Source organism: Epinephelus moara, chromosome 16 (assembly GCF_006386435.1).
Source record: "Epinephelus moara isolate mb chromosome 16, YSFRI_EMoa_1.0, whole genome shotgun sequence".
Classification (NCBI taxonomy): Eukaryota; Metazoa; Chordata; class Actinopteri; order Perciformes; family Serranidae; genus Epinephelus; species Epinephelus moara.
Window position 1 is genome coordinate 40,519,926 of NC_065521.1, and position 21,554 is coordinate 40,541,479.

The 21,554-nt window shown below is 40.5% G+C and overlaps 2 protein-coding genes across 3 annotated transcripts in view; one reads left to right on the plus strand and one right to left on the minus strand.

Annotated features, from left to right (window-relative positions):
- The window catches only part of syt6a (synaptotagmin VIa), a 105,920-nt gene that overhangs the window by 75,761 nt on the left and 8,605 nt on the right, over positions 1 to 21,554 (minus strand). The gene's annotated exons all lie outside the window — the stretch shown is intronic.
- Positions 19,717 to 21,554, plus strand: part of klhl21 (kelch-like family member 21) — a 75,747-nt gene continuing 73,909 nt past the window's right edge. For both annotated transcript variants that reach the window (XM_050066209.1, XM_050066210.1), the window contains exon 1: positions 19,717 to 19,963. The gene's annotated coding sequence lies outside the window, so the exon portion shown is untranslated. The remainder of the gene's footprint in view (positions 19,964 to 21,554) is intronic.

The following is a 21,554-nucleotide window of genomic DNA, read 5'->3' on the forward strand; positions in this document are numbered from 1 at the left end:
CGCTCTTGTGTCTGCTGAAGGTGTAGGCTCAATATGCAACTGATGTATCAACAGGTGATTAAAAAGTCAGTATTTTGTTTACAGTTTGTTGCACTGCCCCGAAGAGTTCAAAAGAGTTAATACTGCTTTAAAAAGCAGAACTCTGTTAAAGAAAGTCAGTAAACTGCTCACATAACCACAATCACCAGAGTAAATGTTGGCATTGTGCGTTTCTGCAACCCATGTTTTGTACATTATCTTGTAGTAGATACATTGGAACTTTATGTTTCTTTACATGTCAACAACTTTTGCTGTTTATGTGTCGTTGGTTTAGGCACAAAACCCAGTTGGTTATGGTTAGGAAAAGATTTTGTTTTGGCATAAGATACCCTGTCTTGGGGGCACAATCCTGGCATGAAACACAACAATGTCTCATTAATAAACAATTGCTTTTTTTTCTGGCATTATTCGTGGTGGAAACACAGGGAAGGATCCCTAGAAAAACATCCACCTTTTGTCACTAAAAAGCCACCAGAAACCCAGTGGTGAAATGCTAAATAACAACCAGTTTTGTTGCCACCCACCATCCCAAGTCACCTCATATACAGTACTACATCACTTTAGAAACGTTCATATGATATGTATGGAAAGCAAGTGTAACGTGTCCTTGGTTTGCAAAAATGTTCAATGCAAACATTTTCTTCTGGTTTGGCTCAAAGTTATTCCTACCAGTTAGGACAGACTGTTTTTTTTATATCAATTTACCAGGGATATCTTCACAATATGAAGCCACTTTGGATAGCAAACTGCTGCCTTGTGACAAATAGCAGTTATTATTTTATTAGACTGCACTGTTATGGCCCCACAACAAAGGGTAGAAATTAAATTGAGTGCAAAGTCATTCATAATCCTGCAATAACTATTGTTTTGGCAGCAGGAAAAAGTTAACACAATATAAGTGTGGCATCACTCTCTAAACTGATATGCTGAACTTGTTTTAATATTGTCATTTGATACTATTACTTGATTCTGATTGGCTGGAGAGTGTCTGTTAATTCCTGCTAAAGGAGACCTATTAAGTGTGTTCATCATTCTAAATTAATGTGCTGTCTACAGAGTATCAGCCTGTATCTAAAGTGAGTAACCATAGCAACAGGCCTGTCATTTGTTCGTGAACATCTTGACAATGACATGGCCGGATAGCTCGCTGGTCTTGTTGTTTTAGATACTGTCAAGTTATGTAATTATATTTACTGTTTGTTAGCTGTGTGCAGTGTTATTGACTTTGAATCTTGCTAGCATAACGTTAGCTTTCTGGCTAATAGCTGATTTTAAGGGTTCTGTGAGCTGAGTGGACTCGAAATTTGCAACATAGTATTATGGTATTTTGCATGGCAATTTTAAATCGGTACATGGACGCTGACTATCGATTTGTTTAATCATATACATTATTGATATTGCAAGTACAATTAAACTTTTAGTAGCCTTCTAGAAAAAGTAAAACCAATTGCTTTTTCAGTCCACGAGAAACATTTTGCTATAATAAAATTGATAGACGGGATGAATGGACTGAAAACTTTTTTATGTTATTAGATAAAACAGATTCTGACAAAGATTTCCGTTGGGGAGATAATTTGTACTTGAAAATAAGGTAATAAATTGTATGGGTGGGGGAAAATTTTGATACAGCATAGCATTGCAATTTTTTTGGCGCGGCACTATCATATCATCAAACAGTGCCAAGTATCGATTTTTTTTAAAATATATAAATTATTAATATTACAAATACAAATTCAACTTTAGGTAGCCTACAAGAATATTGTAGACAATTGATTTTTCAGTCCACTAGATCAGTGGTTCCCTACTGGAACACACTTTATTTTTAAGTACAGTGAATTTTTGGTACAGATCTTGTATATTGAAGTGCTGTTTTCTACGCTAGAGTGAGTGACTAATGGACAGCTACTGAACAGAGACAGCAAACTAGCTCGACGGCACGGCCAAATGCAAGTATGATGCTGAATAAATTAAACTGTGTGGACCTTGAACAAATGACTAAGGACAAATCTGGACCCTGGGGCCGGACCAATTGGGAACTGCTGCACTAGATACATTTTGCTGCTGCTAAAAAATGGCTAAAGTGAGATGAACAGACTGAAAACTTTTTCTTATTACAGTAGATAAAACAAATGTTGACAAAGTTTTCCTTTTAATTTACAGCTTAAAAAAGGTAATAAATTGCAATATATATCGCAATGTATTTTATCGCAATACTCGTTATATGGCAACATATTTAGAATGCCAGTAAGATAGTATCAAGACTTAAGTATCGTGATAATATCGTATCGTGGTTTCTGGCGATTTCCAACCCAACAAGTCGTATCTGACAGGACTATAAATATCCATTGTTGCAAAGTCGTAACTAAGGTTCATCCTATTTACTGGAGTAGTGAACAACATTTCCATTATTTAAGAACATCATGGTAATAATATAATAATGCCGAATAATATAATTAATATTACAAATTAAACTTTAGGTAGCCTAGTAGAATAATATAAACAATTAATTTTTCAGTCCACTAGATACATTTTGCTGCTGCTAAAAAGTAGATGAACAGACCAACAACTTTATTTTATTAGATAAAACAGATGTTGATAAAGTTTTCCTTTTAATTTAAGGTTGAAAAAGGTAATAAATTGCAATATAATTAAAATCCCAATAATATTGTATCTAGCATCGTGATAATATTGTATCGTGGTCTCCGTTGATAAAGACCCCTACAAGTTGTATCTGACGGGACTAGAAATATCTGTCACTGCAAAGTCGTAGCTAAGGGTCGTCCTATTTACTGGAGTAGTGAACAGTGTTTCCATTGCATAAGAACATAATGGTAATGATTGTTCCAAGTATTAGTCAAACCCTCAGGTGTTACAGCTTGAGTAAAACTTAAGATATTGATTGCAAAATGCATGAATATATAAATGATTCAATTTCTTTTTCTGCGGCAAGTGACCATGTAACAAGTGGAATAAGCCCTTCAAGGTGTCTATAGTCAGAAAGTTAATGGAAAAACGATAGACGTGGCCCCCTATGACTTCAGTTCATCAAGAATGTGTCTGGTTTTGGATTCTTCGTTCACCAGAGGCATGCAACAAAACAAAAAAACACCCAAACATTAAACAAAAAGTAAAAAAGTTGCACTGCCAAGTCGAAGTAACTTTGTTTAATCTTATTTATTTCAGTGGGGTTGTTTTACATCTATAAACCATAGTTGAAATGTAGAAGAGATGCTGGTCGTCATATTATCATGTAGCACAGACTGCTGACTAGACTCCTAAAAAAGCCCTCAGGTGTGTGTAAGGTTTCTGCTGCAATGAAGTGATGATTATGTTATGGTAATACAGTGATATGATATGGATCCTCTGCTGTACAGGGTGTTTTATGCATGAGGCTCCAAACCTCGACCGTTCCCTCTGGCTGTAGTGTTACGTTTTGAAATAGATATCCAGGGTTTGTCGCAGGCTCATGCAGATGAAACATCCCCATGCATGTGACAGAATGTTTCTGCCACTTGATAATGACGCTCCATTCATCACTTAGTAATGCTCCTCTTGTAGTCTTCATCCAAACCTGGCTCATGGGATGCATTAGCAACTGTGTTTGGTCAGTGACAGCCGGTGACAGGTGATTAGTTTCCACACTGATGCCACAGACCGCAGCTTCACTGGCATGTCACACGCATGCATTGCATTCCCAGCATTCCCGACTCTGTTCTTAATTACACGGTTGGCTGAGGATTAGCTTGTCAAAGAGAGGGGGCTGTGATCTACCAGGGGATGAATTACCATCTGTAAAAACTTATTTACATAGAGGGATTTCCATACGTGAACCCCAGGTCATTACTGATGGCGTGTAAATTAGGGTGACTCATTCCTGTCACTCTCCCAACACGTTTCACCTGTTGTAATATTAATGCCACACTGGGAACAATCCAACACAGACATTAACAGCACTGATATACCGACACATAATTGTTCTGTAAGTGAAAATTATTAAAAACTAATCTGCCGGCTGATCCATGCAGATCAGCATGGATTTGGACATGGAAACAATTAAAAGTCTAGAGTGTAATGCTGATTGATAACACTTTATTTTACAAGTTTGATATTTTGTAATTAATTCCTGATAACTTATTGAAAGTTTTATGGAACAACAATGTAATTTGGTGTCAAATATAATGATATAGTGAAAGTTCTGGGACTGTTGTACTCCTGTGTGTATGCATGTGTCTGCCTGTAGATAAATTTACAAGGACCCTAATATTCCACTAATCAAAATAAAAATGCCTCATACACCTGCCCTGTCTCCTAGAAATATGTTCATATACAACTAATTTGAAACAGCAGATTTGTTTTGGAGGAAACGTAATGCAGAGCGAGTTCTATTTTACAATGATATCAAATAATGAGGAAGTGCTGCTGAATGTATCAACAAAATATTCACTGAAAACTTATTTCATTCATCAGATTACCTGAAAGAACAGAGAAAGTAGAATTCAGTATACATCATTTTAATTTTGCAGCTGTTGCAGAATCCGATCAGATGGTAAAACTAAGCAGCGCTGATCAAATATAAACCAAGATTCTGTTACTGAGTTGCATATTTTTTCACCTCAGATGTTTTCAGAAATCAGAGAGAGATGAAGATCATTTCTTGCCAGCTGGCCACCATTGGTTCAAACGGACGTGTTTGCAAACGCATCCTTTTTCTCTGATGTGCAGCACCAATTTAAAAAGTATTTGCACATGTCTGTCCGCAACTAATCTCACAAACTACTGGGCCTTTCAGCCTGATATTCTGTGTGCACATTCATGAATGTATGCTCTCGTGGTCAATTTTATTGACTGTGTTAGGGGCCATACACATGTTGTGTTTTTTGCGCCCTCAAATTCATTGTTTTCAATTTAGCCGGCGCGCTCAAACAGCAGAGCGATGCTGTCGCGGCGCACACGTGTTCCTGAGCACCTATTTTTCAGGGCACAATGGCTGTGCCCTGAGATAAACCGAGTTCAACTTTTGGAAAGCAGCAGCGCACACCGCATGTCATGTGACAAGGAACAACCAATTACAGCCGTTAGATATCTTTCCCTTCTTCTGTAAATACTCAGTCTGTGATAAATACAAGCAGCAACCTCCAGGGATGACGAGTGAAGCCAATGCGGAAGTGCCAAAACCTGCAGTTCGTTGAATGGCCACTTGAGGCAGGCTCCAAAAGTGAGCCAATCCCCATAGACCCCCATGTTAAAAGCTCAACTTTACAGCAGAAATAAACATGTTTACAAGGTACAAAAAACGGTTTTGGTCTCTATAGCTAATTTCCCCTTTCATGACAACTGTACGGGGCGTGAATTTTTTTTTTATAACTCATCTGTTTAAAATTTATTAAGGCTTAAAGTTGCGCATAATTAAGGCCGTGGTCACTTTGAGTGACAGGTGGCGCCATCACGGGTGGCTAACTGTGGTCACTTTGAGTGACAGGTGGCGCCATCACGGGTGGCTAACTAGCCGCTGGCTGTCTGCTCGGGATCATCTCAGCTAATTCGCAAGTCATTGAACCTGACCTCTCAGCCCTCTTTGTGCCTTTTGGATATTTTGTTTTGTGAGGGAGCTGCCACCAAGCGGGAGAATGAGCAGGAGCAGCCCACACCACAGGGCTAGCCAAAGTAGCGTAGCTTGTTAGCCTTAGCTAACTTAGCAGCTTCGAGCGAGGTGGGTGTGTTTAGGCAACCAGGCTTCATTTGGCCTGCCTCTTTGCCCATTTTTGATTGGCTGGGAGTTGGGCGGAGTCAGGCACTGCCAAGATGGCGACGGCCAGAGCCACCTACTTTGAGCTTCAGACACGCTCCTCAGAAACCAGTGGGTGACGTCACAGTGACTACGTCCATATTTTTATACAGTCTATGGATAAATATGGAAAAGTTGATCATGTTAGTGCAGGGCTACCCAGAGCTTTACATCTGTCTCACAGACAATATGCCGCCTTGACTGTAAGGGAGCTGGAGGAACAACTGGGTGAAATTCAAGTCTTTGTTTGGAGGGAAGGGGGCGTAGGGAGGGGTTTTATTGGACATTTTGTCTGAAGTTTGTCCCTATATGGCTTACTGTAGTTACACCTTCATAATGTAACCTGTATATCGTCTCCCCTTCTTTTCACTAGTGTCATGCCTACATGCTGGACACACAGCTCCACCCACATGCCCTCAGACTCACCTGGCGTCAATCAGACTTTCCTCGTTTCAGTTAGTTGTGTTTAGTTTGAAAGCAGCTGGTAAAGAACTGCTCCATTCAACCCAAGTAAACATGCTTTTAATTATTATTCATTAATTATTCTTCATATATGGTAAATTACATGTTTGCCTGGAGACAGTTTGGATTTACTTTATGTTCAGCTGAAATGAATTACCCACTGAACCATGCCTCTATTTTCTCTATAATTAGTACAACATTACATAGTGATTATCAGGAGATGTTCTCGGAAATTATTAGTAATTAATGGACCTGTAAAAGAAAGGGAATTTAAAAAAAAAAAAAGTGTAACACTGTAACAGCAGAAGAAAAATAGGAGAGTCTCAGAGTCTGTGAACATGCTCAGTGATGTCAGTTGCACAGCAATAAACACCTATGTCTGCTACATTAAAGCTTCAGTGTGTCGGATTCAGGGGGCTATATCGTCAGAAATTGAATATAATAAAATAACTACGCTTTCTCGAGCATATTATCACCTGAAAATAGAAATTGTTGTGTCCTACCTCTGCACCCTCTGTGTGTCAGCTTTGATAGTTACCAGCCACACTCCTCCGAGTGGTTGCCTTTTAATGAACCCCGGGTTTTAACAGATCTGGGAAAATGGCATTTTCCTACTGTGCACAATTGGCATGGAACAACCTAAAATTAGAAATACTCATATCCATTGATGAATTTACGGGCATCATAAAGAATGGTGACAGAGACATGTGCTTGTTTTTCTTGAGAGGCCACATGTGTGAAAAGTTAATGTATTATTGTGGATTTTTGTATGTTGTATATGAGTCAGGAACACTATAGCCAAAGAAAATTTAATTTCCATTTGCAGTTTTATGTTTGGCGGTATCCCCCCCTGCCTTTCCTTGGGCCTATGCAGAAAACCTCTATTACACGCCTACCGGGAAAGTCAAAGGCGGAGAGAGCACACCTCTCTGCCCTTCCAGGTGCAAACAGGGAAAACCTGAGACAAAGAGAGCACACCTTTCTGCCCTTCCAGGTGCAAACGAGGAAATCCTGAGACAGAGAGAGCACACCTCCCTGCCCTTCCATGTGCCTACATGGAAGCAGCAAAGATCCCTCAGGAACAGAACAGAGCAGCATCAGTGACAAACAGAAATGACATTGATAAGTCAGACACAGCATGAAAAGGAGGAGCTGGGGTGGAGGCAGGTTGCAAAGCGGCTTGCAGAGGAAGCAGCAACAGTAGGCAGGCCAGAGCAGTTTAAATAGGGTGCCCTGAATGAGATTCGCCAATTGGTTGCAAGAGAGGAATCGTGTGATCTATCAGCTGACTCCCTTCCATCAATCAGCTGCTCTACCAGTTGGTTGGCTGTTTGAGATCAGCTGATGTAGCTGGGATGTGAGCAGAGCTTGGCATCATGTCCTGCCTGAGCTAACGCTATGCTTAGTTTGTTGCATTTTAATGTGTTTTGATTGGCTGCTGCCTCGGCCAGGTCTCTCTTGTAAAACAGATTTTCAGCTGCTGCCTCGGCCAGGTCTCTCTTGTAAAACAGATTTTCAGTCTCAATGGGACTTCCTTGTTAAATAAAAGTAAGAAATAGTAACAATAAAAAACTCTTCATCTTCATCCTCTCCTTCAGTGCTCACCTAAAGTGAAAGTCCAATCCAGATTCCTTCTTGTTTTGGAACGAGCTGTGTCCGCTTGGCGTTTCATTTTGCTTCATTTTGTCTTCTCTGTCCTGTGTCCGCATTTTTCATAGCGTCCTCTTGGATACATGCTGCTTACGGTCTAGCACCTGGTCGCTACCTTTTTATAAAGTTCTGACCTCACCTGCACGCTGTTATTAGCTGGAGGCTATGTGCTCTGAAACGTCCCGAACAAAGCAAAATGATAATAGAATACAGGCAGAGGGCAAAGTCTCAGATAAGTACACCATCACACACTTGTAGTGGGTCAAGTAATGAGTCTATAAGTTGCTTCTTTGGAAAATCCTGTATAGTATACCTTTGACTTTCTATACATCTATCAGAAACTTTAAGGAACTCGTAATCTGCAACTCACCTGTTTCCTAATCTACTGGAATTATTTATATGTTTCATAAATAAAAGTTCCACTCCTGCTATTTGCATTTCAAAACATTTCTCGTCAGTGTTTTCGAGGCAAAACTTCCACCTCTGCCTCAGAATTAATGAATTTCAAGTAATTTTGTCGCCGAACAGAATCTATATCTGGATATTTATTACAGCATCTCACAGCTAAATGAAAAATGCAGATTTACAGGATGCATCTGTTGATGAATAATGGAACATGGCCTCCAGAGTGTGTGTGGATGAGGTGATTATAACATCTTTTTGTCTGGCTATGTGTCAAAAATTCAATCTACTATATGTTTTACTGAATATTACATATAAAAAGCTCTTTTCGGTTTTTTTTCCAAGAACTCTCTCCTCCTCTGATCTGCGGTGCCACAGTCTGGTGTTGCTCCACTGATGTAATATTAGAGATAAAAATGCAACAGAGACACACGACTGTTTTCACATCTCCATTGTTTCACGGTGAAATTGTGGTGCAATTTTCTGCTGGTAGACAAACTGTAAGGTCATTCCATCAATTCTTGTCAGCTTAGGTAACATCATTTCAGAGGCAGCGGCTGCTTTGCAGAGGGCGCTAATATAATCAGAGGATGAAATGTCACAACAAACCTCAAATTGCAAACCTCTCTTTTCCCGTTGTGTTCAAAGACGGAGGTAAAAAATCTAATTCTGCCTTTTGTTTTAATTAAACACAATGAACACTTTGTTCAAAAGCCTTTTGTGCTGCTAACACACAAGAAACACACATTTACACATATTGACATGCGAGACACACTCTGTCGTGAGGTTGTTATTCAGTTTGTCCTTCCCCCATCTCCCATCTACCCTGATTGTGCTTCTTGTGGGTCATGTTTCCTCGGGGGATTGTTAATGGCAGTATAAGTGAAAACACAAAATATAGGAAGCAGCAGAGATTCCAGGAAATGGGAATGATATAGTCTGAGCTGATGGAGGGCCTCAGGCAACATATGTTCTAGGTGCACTGTGACTAACACATTTTCTGGCAGCTCTCGAGCACACAGGATTCATAGGCAAAGACAAAAGTATACCGTCTGCAACCTAAAAAAATAAATAAAAACATTTTAAAAATCCTTCACATACTATAATTGACTTTTTTATACATAAAATGGAGCTCTTCCCCTTCAGCTGAACTTAAAAAAGGGAAGAAAAACATCTTCAATCACTGTCACAACACATGGTAGCAGGACTCAGTACCCTGTTGGCATCGCAGTATAAAACAGTGCAGCGCTGCATAAATATGATACCCTTGGTTTGCCCCTTAAGCATTGGTATTTGTATTTAATTTAGTCTTTCATGCGTGCAACGTCTCTTTCTAATTAGTGGATAAAGTTTTAATAAAGTAGACCTCCTCCTCATTATCTTGTCATATCCTTCGGGTAGTTACAGTTATAGTAGAAAGAAAATATCTGACATCCTTCACCCAGAGGCAACACGAGAAACACCTAACACCCTTCTGCCGAGTGGACCTCATGTCACGCACACGTCTGTAACAGAATAACAACACATTCTCACTCAGTCACTTCACTTAAAGGAGATTTATGTTTGTGTTTATGTTTTAATTAAACTAAGTAAAATTAGGTGCTTGTTTATTTCTAACACAGCCTGCAAGTTACACTGTAATTTCATTGTATCACTATGGTACCAATAAAATACTTCTTAATGGTAATTAAATGCAGGTACAGTGGAAAAAATCTAAACAGTGGGGAACAAGGGAGTAACAACTGGGTGTTTCAGAGGAAAGGGGAAATAAAGTATTCTTGTAAATACTGGGAACCTTGTGGGTGCAGTACTGGAAAATGAAACAACACTAACATTCTGCAGAACCTATAAAATAAAACCTATAAAACAGAAGCTGGTTGGCTAAACTGTCTATGCAGTGGGCTACTGTTTATCCTGTTAAATCCCATATAAGTATGTTGCTGTACCTCCTGTACCAACTAAGAATTTCCCTAGTCGACCAATAGTCGTCCTTTAAGGTCATTAGTCGACTAGACACGCATGTTTACAACATTAATTTAATGATTAAATGATATATTTTGGTGGTTTGAGTTGAAGGTGTGAGAAAGAATAGTATCAGTAACATTGTTAACACTGTGCTACATTACAGAGAACTACAAAACCGTACTAATGAACCTTCATTAATATAGGCCTATATTTTATCTACAAGTGCACGTCACACACTGAGCGAGCCGCCTGTTAATGACGCTGTGGGCTAATGGGCATGTAGCTACTTCTATGTTTCAGATGATACGTCATGTTTGTAGTCGACCAATGAAGATGAGTTTACATATCACCTTGGGTTCGTCCTTCACCTTCTCAAAATGATCCCACACTTTGGATTTCCTGCCCGACATGTTATTAACTAGCCTGTGGAATAACCGCAGGTACCAGCCCTGGAAATTAACCTGACTCCTGTCTGACTGCTGAGCGTGGACACTTCCTGTGTCTGTCCTTTCAAATTAAACTCCCACATGGTCCAGTCATATAGATTTTGATTTATTTTGATGAGGCACAGCTCCTAATAGAGATTTACATTTATTTGTTTGTCTGAGACTAAGCGACCAATGAAGTCTTGCCAACTAATGACCTTTCTAGTCGCCTAATGTTTGATCGACTTTTAGGGGGCAGCCCTAGTATTTGATGACCTGGGTATGAGAACAGGTTGAATGTTTAAGTACCATTACGAACCATTAAGTATTTTATTGGTTCATGATTCATACAACAAAATAACACGGCAAATGGAGGGATGTATTATAAAGTGTTACCAAAACCTCCTGTGTGCCCAATCAGGTTTGGTGATTTATCACGACTGCCTCTGGAAACAGAATATTGTGCAGGTATTGAAAAACAGGGTCGGACTCGTGTGAGTGAATTGACAATGAAAATACGTGTTTATATCATCCCTTCTATCACAATCTAAGAAGGAGGCTGTGAAGTAAAACTAGAAAGATCTCTTTGTTGGAGAAAATAATGAAAAGGTTTTATGAAACTGACACTCTTGTGTTGTCACAGTCTCTGGACAAAAAAGTGTCGTACAGATAGATTTTTTATTATGTTTCTATTGTATTGTGTCTCTGTGTGAAACATGTTTTTCTTTCTTTGTGTGGTTCGGGAACTATGTGCAGTCTGTCTGCAGCAATATGTGGTGTTATTATGTGCCGTGTAATTCAATGATAGATCATTTCAGCTGTATAACAAAAAAATAAATGGTCCATTCGTGTATTTATATAATTTACAGTTTCAACTATTTATGACCCACAACCCCTGACATACACTGTTTAAGTGTGGTGTCTTTTACATCAGTGTGCAGCTGAAAAAACCCACAGTGGATTAAACACTAGAAACACTTTCAAGCTTTCACAATGAGCGTACAGCTGAATAAACACCTCTCACACAGTCTGAACAAAAACTGAATACAGGACCTTTAATTTATTGTGGGGCTGTTGCTGGATTATATAAGATGTTTATATATTTCTGGTTTCTCTGCTCATTAATCTAAAAAACATCTTTTAAACATCTGGTAACAATTGAGGTGCAGAAAACAGATGCAGCTTCTTTGTTATTCAAAGCAGCATTAATTAATTTCTGACCTCTTGGCAGCACAACAAACTGTGAACACAACATCAACACAATGTCACCTTTATAAAGTTACAGCGTTACAGTCAACAGGTGGCTGTTTATTTACAGTATCAGACACGGATCAGCTGTGTTTGATGGTGCATTTTGACAGTGTGTTCTGGAGATGAAAATACACTGTATATCCTCTTGGTAGCAAAGAAATGAAAGGCCTGATTTAACTTTGAGTGATTGATACTCGTAATACTTGCTACACACGTCCTCACTTATCCTTACAAATCTCATTAATCTGACTAATTTAAGATCAGGCTGAGAGTGGTGTTAATTGATTTTTTTAAGGGTAGTGAAGCAGCTTGTTAACACAACATTGACACATTATCAGTGTGTAACGTTGTAAGAGTGCACATTTTATCAAACAGTTACCTGATTACATCACCAGCAGATATTGCTTTCTGAAACTCTCCACTCTCCAAGTCCATTGGTAATACTGATCCTGTGCGAGCAGGGCTTAAGATGATATTTAATATCAAGATATCGATACATTATGGATATAGGGCTGCCCCCTTATAGTCGACCAAACATTAGGCGACCAGAAAGGTCATTAGTTGGCAAGACTTCATTGGTCGCTTAGTCTCAGACTAAGTTAATAACATGTCGATCAGGAAATCCAAAGTGTGGGATCATTTTGAGAAGGTGAAGGACGAACCCAAGGTGATATGTAAACTCATCTTCATTGGTCGACTACAAACATGACGTATCATCTGAAACATGGAAGTAGCTACATGCCCATTAGCCCACAGCGTCATTAACAGGCGGCTCGCTCAGTGTGTGACGTGCACTTGTAGATAAAATATAGGCCTATATTAATGAAGGTTCATTAGTACGGTTTGTATTTCTCTGTAATGTAGCACAGTGTTAACAATGTTACTGATACTATTCTTTCTCACACCTTCAACTCAAACCATTGTGTTGCCCCGCCCACAATATATCATTTAGCAATTTAATTAATATCGTAAACATGCGGATGACTAGTCGACAAATGGCCCTAAATGATGACTGTTGGTCGACTAGGAAAATTCTTAGTTGGTAGCAGCCCTAGTTGCAGCCAAGCGGCAACCTCTGGGGCTGAAAAAATGCAAAAATGTTTCTCAACAACGTCACTCCAATTTGCAGATTGAAGTTAGTGTTTGTTATTTCTCCTTTACAGATCTCAGATCTGATTTTGTTCTTTGCTGGAACAACCCAGTCTTTTCAATGTTCAACCATTTAGTGATATTACCCTCTAAGACTGCACATTAATTTGTGTGATGAAGTGTTCGGGCTCCACGTCTAATTCTACACCATCAACCCTGGGAGCGTGACAGGAGCGCCAGCCCCCGGAGGCCCTGACGCTTCCACCGTGACAGACAGCTCAACAGCCATTATGACAAAACAGCTACATGAACCGAAACCAGCCAGTGAAAGTCTGAGACAGAAGAAGGTACAAGAGGCTTCATTAGAAAAGAGGGGGATCAGAAGAGCTTGACATCAATGACGTGGAGTCAAATGAGGCAAAACAAGAAGACTGAGGACTACTTTTTATTCTCTGTCTCAGCTGCTATCCAAAAATAAGACAATCCCAAAATACAGTTGAGCAATCTGTGGTGTGTATGTGGCTGCAGCACGAGTGATGCTTGGTATATAAAGACTTTTTTGAGCCTTTGAGCAAAAGTCTAACATTTGATTAAACAGTGTGTTTTCATGCTCTAACCTGCAAACGTTAGCATGTCCGACCAACCAGCTGACTACCTATGGTACTAATCTAACCCAGCATTACCTCAGAAGCCAACAAATATTTTACTGTTGGTCTGCCAGTTATATTTAAAAGTTCCACTCACAATTAGCTCATCGAAGGTGTAATATTTTTTCAGTGTGTAGTAGCTGTTCCTGGATGCCATCAGAGTTTAGGCTATGTGTCTCCTGACTTTTGCCTGGGACCTCATGAGTGTCAGTCTCAGTGCATTTGAAACATTAAACCTGCAGTAGAATTTTTGGGCCACTTGGGGGCAGCAGAAACAAGCTGTGAGCACAACTTTGACACATCATCACCTTTTAAGTTGCACTTTATAGCAAACTGTTACTTGTTTACACATCACACATCAAGTACGGAGCAACATTTTAAGTCCTTTTTAAAAAAAAGAAGAAGAAAAAAACGGAGGTGGGTTTGCCTTTTTCAAATGTCACTGTTTTTAATCTAATGAGAGTTCTTCTTTGAACACAGGCATATTTCTAAGGTGGTAGTCACTCATAAGGGCCCATTCTCCACCCAACACATTGTTGAAGCACCCTACACTGTCTATGGGCCCTCCACCTCACAGGCCCGTGTGCAACTGTACTGCCTGTATTGTCTATATTTACGCCCCTGTGTTTACCCCATTATTTCACAATTTCCTCCCAGGGATCAATAAAACATTTCTGATTAATTGAAACTCAACCACACTGTAACTGTATGCTGTATGACAGAAAATAAGGAAAAGCCTAATAGGTCTTTTTTAATTAGCTAGCTACAGCTTACAAAACCTGCTAGCAGGAGTTGTCAAAGAAGTAGGGCTGCCCTGTGATAGTCAACCAAACGTTAGTCGACCAGAAAGGTCATTAGTTGGCAAGATTTTATTGGTCGCTTAGTCGCAGAAAAAACAAAAGAAAACAAAAAAACTAACAAATGTGAAACTCTATTAGGAGTATCATCTGAAACATAGAAGTAGCTACATGCCCATTAGCCCCATTAGCGTCATTAACAGGCGGCTCGCTCAGTGTGTGACGTGCACTTGTAGATAAAATATAGGCCTATATTAATGAAGGTTCATTAGTACGGTTTTGTATTTTTCTGTAATGTAGCACAGTGTTAACAATGATTAGGGGCGGTCACACAGAGATGAAACGCTAGAAGCGAGACGCCAGTAAAACAATTGTCTTCCTATGATACGGCGCGTCTGACCGGCGTTCAAGCGTCTTTTTAGGCGGGCGTTTTTCCGGCGTCTTTTTAGACGCGCGTTTTTCCGGCGTCTTCTTAGACGCGCAGTTTTAGACGCGCGTAGATGCTGAAAAGTTAAAATATTTTCAACTTTTTGAGCGTCAGACGCCAGTAGCACCATTCGCCATTGTCGTCATTGGCCCAGGCAGCCAATCAAATCCTCCTTCCTGTTTTGTTGTGGCAGTTTTCCTGTTTTGTTGTGGCAGTTACGGCAGTTTGGTCAGTTACGGCAGTTTACAGCAGTTACGAGCGACAGACAACACAATGCAATCCAAAGATGAGAAATTTATCCTGACGATATTTGATTTTTAAGAATTATACATCACACCTCAGTACTTGAACAAACACAGGAGGAGACACGCATGGAGCTGTGCGAGCAGCGCAACAAATTTGTCTGGTGAGTGCAATGTAATGATGACGACGATACCGTCGTAGCAGCTAGTTAACTTTCAGACGGTGGGATATGTGAGAGGGCTGGTGACCTTATTTCGTAGTTCACAGTTTTTGTGCTGCATTGTTATGTATGAAAAGTGCTATATAAACAAAGTTGGATTTGATTTGATAGCTCGTGATAGTTTCATGTAAGCTAGTACTGTCTCTACTGTCTTCGAGGGAAACACTATATTCAAGGGGAGACATAGGGAGATGACAGGAGGTGTGTGTGTGTGTGTTGCGCACGCACCCCCGCTCCACAGGCGCTCCTTGCTGGGTTTTTTTGTCTAGCGCGCATTGAATAAGCGCTTCCAGCGTTTCAAGCGTCTTTGAAGTGTCCGCGTCTCTAACGTCTCATTTCTGTGTGATCACCCCCTTACTGATACTATTCTTTCTCACACCTTCAACTCAAACCATTGTGTACAAAATTTAATATTTAAATTAATATTGCAAACATGCGGGCGACTAGTTGACTAATGGACCTAAATGAAGACTATTGGTCGACTAGGAAAATTCTTAGTCGGGGAAAGCTCGCAAAATTGACTGTTCTTGGCTTGAAATGAGAGGCCTGCTTTTGTCTACCTCTGTCTGAAATCAAGGACACATTGTTCATGAATTTACCATGAGTTTCAAGTCTTCCTCGTGTTTTCATTGTGAACTACATGTGTTGTATGTCAACAGAAAGCGTTGTAGCAGCAGTGACTCAGGCTGTGTGCTTGTGTTGCATTCCAGTATCAAATTGTAGTATAATGTGCTCCAGTGGGGCGTAAGGCATGAACAAAAATTTCTCATGCTCTGTTGTGTCTCTCGTTGCCCTGTGAGGCTCTCACCGCTCTGCTCGCCTGGGGCCTGATTCTTTAATCAATAAACCGATGTTACTGCTCAATAGCTCAGCAGAGGCCTTGCCCAGTGCTCTGGCCTGGATAACACGCAGCAGGTTTCTACATTACTCATCCACCTAACACTTTTGTCATTAATGACACTGATGCATTTTGTTGGAGAAAGCCACGCAGAGAGAGGAGCACTCTCCTGCGAAACACTGACACAAAGATACAACACAGTGTGGTGTCGTCTGCGCTATTGAGTCCAGGAAGAGGGATTTTTATTATTTATTCATGGAGATGGATTCACATTCACTGTAGTTCCACAGCTGTTCAACTGGAGGAGCAGATAACATCACTAGAAATTAGCACCTTCGGGGACATCCCGGGTGCCATTGAGCATCAGAATGAGAATGTGGGGGGAGGAAACACCAGAGAAGCCCTCAGAGAAAGAGGAATGAAGGCGGTCCTGTTTGTAATGCTGTTCACAGACTGCTTACAGAGGAGCTGATTGGTATTCAAGCCACTGTTTGACTTTTGTCTTTTAGCGCATTAACTTTAATGAAAAATGTGTACTTTGCCGGTCATTATTTCCACTTCCTCCTCCGCTGACCCTACTCAGCCGTGTCTGTTTGATTTGAACCTCTGGTGTCATAAAATCACTCTTGCTTTAGATAATCTTACACCTTCCCTCTTTTGTTAGGGTGCAAAGAAAGGATAAAGGCTGAATAAATACATAAAGGTCCAGTGTGGAGGATTTAGGGGGATAAATTGGCAGAATATAGTATGCATATTTCCTTTAGTGTATAATCACCTGAAAAAAATTATCGTGCTTTGTTCTCTTAGAATGAGCAGAGGGAGCAGGTCCTCGTCTTCAGAGATCACTATGTTGCGCCACCATGTTTCTACAGTTGTCCAGAGCGAATAAACCAAACACAGTCTCTAGATAGGGCCATTCCTATTTTTGCATTTTCACATGGCTATGAATGCAGTGTCTGAAAACACAGATTTGTAATGTAGAACTGCTTTATTCTGTGTTTTTACTGATTTTAATCACCTGATCCATTTATTTGGGAGACAAAGAAACCTCTGCTGATAATTTGGCTCCCGGTAAAAACCTCCTGAATGTCTGGCTCTTCAAGGAACAGTGTGTAAGATTTAGGGAGATTTTAGTGGCATCTAGTGGTGAGGATTGCAGATTGCAACCAGCTGAAACTTCTCCTGGTTAGAATTCTTTCAGTGTTCGTTGTTCTGAGGTTTTTACCTGGAGCCGAATTATCCGCAGAGGTCTCTTCCTCCAAAACAAATGGAACAGGTGATTTTAATTCGTAAAAACACTGAATAAAGCAGTTTCACATACAATCAGTGTTTCACCAATGCAGTTTGGCACGTCACAGACAGGCCACTAGCCCAGCCCCTGGTCACGCGTGCTCCCCTTTTCTCTCTGATAACTTAAGATCCAGACGTTCAGGTGGTTTTTAGCAGGAGCTGAATTATCCTCACAGATCTCTTCCTCTCCCAAATAATGCGACCCAGTAATTTAAACCATTAAATAAATCAAAAAGCAGCTTAGCGTAAAAAAAAATCAGTGTTATTCTGACACTGCTCATTGTGCTTACTATGGTGGTGGACGCAAAAACGCAAAGGCCCTATCTAGAGCGACTTTTTGGTTTGTCCGTCCTGGGCAGAAACATGTTAGTGCAACACGGCGATCTTTGTTGATGAGGACCAGCTCATAATGTAGATATAAGAGGCTCATTCTTAGGTAAAGAAAACATTATGGGTCCTTTCACACCTGCCCTGTTTGGTTCAGGTCAATCGAACTCAAGTTAATTTGCCCCCTAAGTGCAGTTCGTTTGAGCAGCTGTGAACACAGCAATCACACTCAGGTGTGCACCAAAACAACCAGACCGAGACCTTCTTGAAGAGGTGGTCTCAGTCTGGTTACAAATGAACTCTGGTGCGGTTGGTTTGTGGTGAGAACGTGTTCCGACCTGGATGTGAACCAACTGCAGTCACATGACACATTGTTTGGGTTAAACATGAGCATGTTACAGTCCTGGAGGATTATTAATGTGCACCTCCTCCTGTACTGCCTTAATATGCACATTCAGCACATCCAATGCATCAAAACATTGTTTTCTAGTTGGAGCCGCGCCTCGTTTTCAAACTGTATGGTTTGACTAAAATGAACAATGACAGCAATATAGTCCACGATGAGCAGCGCTAAAATCAACCTGCGTAGTTGTCCCTCCATTGTGACATTAGAAAGTGTCACATTTATCTTGCAAGTGTACTCTTCTTCAACGTTTGCTTTACTTCCTGGATTTTTCCCACATGGAAATTCTGACCAATCAAGAGCAGCTTTCTCACACAAGACATTTGATCTTGTCCACTTGTAAATGCTGTCGTGAGAATATGAACCAACTCTAGGCAATTATACAACTTTTTGACAAAATAAGTCCCTGATTCAGACCAAAGGAGACGACTCTAGGTCTGAGAGCACCCTATGATTCTTATCTGCTTTATTCAGTGTTTTTACTGGTTAGAATCACCTGGTCCATTTGTTTTGGAAATAAAGAGAGTTCTGCAGCTCCTGATAAAAACAATGTGAACGTCTAGATCTTAGGTTATCAAAGGAAAAAGGTGAGCACACATTCGCAGGGGCTGGGCTAGCAGCCTGTCTCTGACGAGCCTAGGAGGATTAAAGAAAAGCTGATACAGAATGAACATGAAACTACTTCAGTGTTTTTACCTGTTGAAATCACCTGTGGTCTCATTTATAAAAGCAGTGCGTAGGATCCATACTAAAAATGTACGTATGGGCAAAAGCCAAAAATGGTAGTTGCCAAAAAAAAAACACAAAAAGAAATACATACATCTGCATCACCAATTTTCCATCTCCAGAGTGTTCATAAGCGTGGGTCAAAGTTTCTCCCATCAAATCTGCTTTTGCGTGGGAAATGGCATACGCCACTTTCAGGCCTTGTTGTGTGTGTACGCAGTGTTTCTAAATGAGACCCCAGGTCTGTTTTTGGAGAGGAAGAGACCTCTGTGGATAATTCTACAGTAAAAACCTCCTGAGCAATGAACACTGAAGGAATTCTAACCAGGAGAAGTTTCAGCTGGCTGCAATCTGCAGTCCTCACAGCTCAATCCCCCTAAATCTTACACACTGTTCCTTTAAACCCTCCTAATTCTGCCTCTTCGATCTCTTCCCCTGCCCACCTTGTTGCCACTTATTTTATTATACTAATGATTACAGCAATAAAAGCAGGAGCCTTGGAGGACTGGCGTTTGGTCTTTTCATGACAGACATTTTTCCGGTTGTTATCTTCCACAACAGGAACACGTAGTGTCTCCACTGTTCTTTTGTGGTCTACAGTGAAATGTTGTATCAATAAAAGACAGAGACAGTCGACAGTGGGTATTAATTATTGAAAGGCACAGTGGTTCGGCCGGGGTTCTAATCTCCACAGTGCAGTTAATTTGATGTCCTTGTTTTTCTGTTTTAGATTCAACCTGCAATGCACCATCCGAGCCTGCAAATACCACGGACACAGAGAGAGTGGATACCGGTGGGAACTAAATGAATGATCTGCTGATGCTAATGTCCTCTGCCAGCCAAGGTCTTGTTTAATAAACCTCAAGATGAGATGGGCGTGCGAGAACTAACATGATCAAAAAAAAAAAAGCCTCGTCAATTCAGAACCCACACACCTGAAGCTGCAGCTGATAATGAAAGAGGAATTTCTAATGCGGGTGAGTGAGTGTTTGGAGGAGGGGGCGGAAGGTGGGTTATAAGTGCATCCAGCCATTCAGGAGCCACAGGGGGCTTAAGAGATATGTTTTGTAACCTGTATAACGCTCGGGAGTGAATATCAATATCTGAGGCCGGCAGTTGATCAGTGGGAAATGTTCGCTCAGCAGAGTGTGAGACGCCTGATCCAAGCTCTCATTTATCTCCCTGAAAAAGTCTGGTGTTGCCTTTCACACGCACAGCAGGTGGGTCCGACGCGGCCTTTATTGGAATACAATCAGCCAACTCAAGATTCAACAAATTGGTCAATAAAGACAATGCTCCCAGCCGCTCCCAGCCGCATCAGGACACAGGAATTAAAGTCCCAGGCTTTCTAATTAGTCATTCTTATTTTATCATAATCGATTCAAAACTAGCAAGGGAATACTCAGCCGACAGCGAGGAGTTCGGAAGGGAAATTTGCTCTGGTAAAATGATTCTGCTGCTGTGAGCCTGATTGCTGCAGATATATTCAAACAGCTACGTGTTCGCAAAACTAACGTGCTGTTTTGCGCTGTCACAGACGAGGAAATGGGCCAAATTGAAGCACTGAGTTGTTGTTTTCGCAAATCTCTCTAAAAGCTGGGATGAAGTGGAGAGAAAAATGGAAATTACAAATAGATGAAAGAATGCACAAGCTGTACATCTGTGAGGTTCACTGGTAGTTTGGGCAATAAAACCCTCACTGACCAACTAAAGCAGCTCAAATAGAAACACTATGTAAATGTGTCGTGGTGTTTGTCAGGAACAATTTGAATCTTTTCATCTGTTTCTAGATTGACTCCTATGGAGGATCCCTGAAGTTCAAGGTGCGGTACACGTTGGCCCGTGGTCTGGGGAAGTAGGTCTTTGGTTAAAAACAGTGCAAATTCTGCACAATCCTGTGGTACATCTATGATTATGATGTGACGTCCTTTCAAAAAAAAAAAAAAAAGTTAAAATACGAGGAATAGAAAAACACAGGTAACATCAAGTTTGACACGAACAACATTCTGACCAAATTTAAACATAAAAATCAAGAGCTGTACATCCCCTGTCAAAAATAGTGTTTTACCTACGTTGTAAGCGTGTTTTCAAAAAGGCTGCATGCATGTAACAAGCAGAAACTGTACATTTCTTGTAGAAACAGAAGTGTATTTAAAGCAGCTGTGCGGAACTTTACGTTTTTGTTGATTATAGTGCCCCCCTTTGGTCGAAGCGGTATGACACCCACAGCCTGGTGTCGTAAAATCTCGACTGCAACCGGCAATTACCGCATGCATTTGTTTTGGAGAGCGAGAGGAAAATCATAAATGTTCTGGTGTAGCTCTGAATTTCTTATAAACTGAGGACAACTGCCTGCTGTATATTTGTGTTCATGGTCACAGTCAGATAATTTTGTGGTGTTTGTTGTAACATTACTTGACAAAAGCGGTTCACATCAGCTAACATTACATTTAGCTTGCTTATAACTTCCATGTCGTCATATATTGAAGTGAAACAACGTCTAACAAGTTGCGGCATATTCTCTAAATAAAAACAAAAATGACATACCTGTCGATTAGGAAAAGGGCC